The 2,597-nt window shown below is 41.8% G+C and overlaps 1 long non-coding RNA gene across 1 annotated transcript; it reads right to left on the bottom strand.

Moving 5' to 3' along the window:
* Positions 1 to 1,800: 1,800 nt before the first annotated feature.
* LOC306819010 lies at positions 1,801 to 2,381 on the bottom strand. The gene is made up of 2 exons (XR_013778465.1): positions 2,203 to 2,381; positions 1,801 to 2,100 (listed from the first exon to the last, which is right to left on the bottom strand). It is a non-coding gene; the product is annotated as an uncharacterized lncRNA (long non-coding RNA).
* Positions 2,382 to 2,597: the final 216 nt, after the last annotated feature.

Genomic DNA, 2,597 nt, shown 5'->3' on the forward strand with positions numbered 1-2,597 from the left:
TGTGACAACAGATTAAAAACGTCAGGCAGCTGCTGAGGAAGGATCTTTAATGAGATCTGATTTAGATTTTACAAAAATGAACTGATGACACATTAAAATAAACTCAACCATCGCACATAATGTGATTACATGCTGTTTCACATTTATATCAAATCACGTTATAATGTTATTCTAAACGCTTGTTGTCTTCATTTATCAACTTCTGCATTTAATCATATCGTATTAGTTGCATTGTGAAATACATTTCCTGCATGATAATCATTGAGCACTATACAGCAGCTGCTCTGAATAATTACATTATGCTCTCTATACGTTAACGAGATCACGTCTATTCTTACATCTATACCCATATACATCTGAAGAGCATCCCAGTGCTCTGCGCTCTGTAATTGCTTCATTAAATGTGTCATGTTAATTCACTGCTGCTGATGTCAGTCAGATCTGATCCAGCAACATGATCCTGATAACGATCACATCTTCTTGAATATATGCAGAGTCTTTGGAAGAGTCTGGCAGTTCTGTTTGATCATTACAGTAAACCACAGGTGTGATGCTGAATCATGTCTCCAGCACTGTTCATCTGAGTCTAATATAATATTGTATTATAAGGAGTCTTATTGTGTGGAGTCTTGATCATTTCCTCGACAATCTGCACGGACAGAGTTATGTGTAAATTGTCCACTCATGTACAGAGATTTCTCTCATACAGTGTGTGTTAAAAGCAGGGTTGGTAATTATTTTAAATTTTTATTTTAAAAATGATTTTGAAAGTAGCATCCTCTCCATTCTGCACCCCCTCCCCTCCGTGCTCCCTCTAAAGCCACGCCCCTCACTTACATGCACTAACGTCATTGGTCCAGAAGCAGATTTCAGCTCATGCATGCATGGGATAGATTGGTTTATAGAATGTGTACCCAGTGCCAACATTGGTCTAAGTTTTTGTGTTTACAGCCGCTGCAGATGACGGATTTGTTTAGTTTCTTTTTCAGAGAACATGAGTTATTAATTACTGTCAGGACCTAAAGACAACGTCAACCAAAATCTCAAAATGCCTGCTCGCTAAGCAGGAGTACAGGCAGGTCATTATGGACTTTGTCGACTGGAGTGAGCTCAACCACCTTCAGCTCAACGCCAGCAAGACTAAGGAGATGGTGATAGACTTCAGCAGGAAGTCACGTCAGACTGCACCGGTGAACATCCAGGGTCTGGACATTGAGACTGTGGAGTCATACAAGTACCTGGGTGCTCACCTCAACAATAAACTGGACTGGTCACACAACACCAACGCCCTGTACAAGAGGGGCCAAAGTCGGCTGCATCTGCTGAGACGACTGAGGTCCTTTGGACTGTGCAGGACTCTGTTACAGACGTTTTATGACTCTGTGGTGGCGTCTGCACTTTTCTATGCAGTGGTCTGCTGGGGAGGAGGGAGCACAGAGAGAGACACAGACTGGTCAGGACTCTGTAGAGGAGGATGTTCCTGAAGCTGACATCCATCATGGACAATCCTTCTCACCCCCTGCACGACACTGTGGGGTCTCTGAGCAGATACTTCAGCAGCAGACTGAGACCCCCACCCTGCAAGACTGATCATCCCATCTGCAGTCAGACTGTTTAACAGCATCACTGCCACATGACATGACTCTGTACTGTAATCACCTTAACATTAATGTTACACACTGTGTGTGTTTTAATTCCTGTCTTTCCACGAGCAAAAGTGTACATAGTGTTTATGCCTTGTATTATTTATGTTATGTTTAGAATAATGTAGAACCAAAAGCACAAGACAGAAACCGAAAATGAAAACGAAGGAACAATTTATTATACACGAGTGATCAAGAATACAAGAAATATAAGTGACACTAATGTGTAACATGAAACTATGTGACTCGAAGAATGTGTACAAGTTATTAAATGTGACAATCAACTGTGTAAGCAAAACAATGTGACACTCAACTATGTGTACATGAAAATCTAAGTGACTCTAAATGTGCAACAACAAACTATGTGACACGAGGTGTACAAGGCACGCGTGAAGAAGCCAGATCAGACGAACAAGACGACGACGGAGACAGGGACAGGAACGCAGGACTGGGAACACTAAGAGGAGAGAGAACACGGAGGTTAATAAACACGACAGGGAATAATACAAGAAATATCACTGGAGCACTGAAAACACTAGAGAACACGAGAGCTACTGACCACAATGGAACAACAATAATCTGGCGCTGGCCTCCTGGCAGAAGCCAGCTTAAGTAACCCGGTTGATTGGATGAGCCACACCTGTGGACACTGATTGATAGTTAGTAGACACAGAGGGAGTGACAGACAGGGAAACAAAACACACACACACGTGGGGAAGAGACACAAAACACCCAAACATGACAATTTAAGTCTTTGTATTTTTTATCCCCCTTATTTAATTCATGTAAACTGGCTCATAGCTGTTCTTGATGCTGTTTATATTCCCTGTTTTACTGGGTGTTGTAACACCCAAATTTCCCCCATTGGAGGATCAATAAAGATGATCCTTATCCTTAAAAAGTGAATCTGGAGAAAATGACCAACCCTGTTATGGTATACTCCCCGTTTTGTTT

This window comes from Symphodus melops (assembly GCF_947650265.1).
Source record: "Symphodus melops genome assembly, chromosome: 23".
Classification (NCBI taxonomy): domain Eukaryota; kingdom Metazoa; phylum Chordata; class Actinopteri; order Labriformes; family Labridae; genus Symphodus; species Symphodus melops.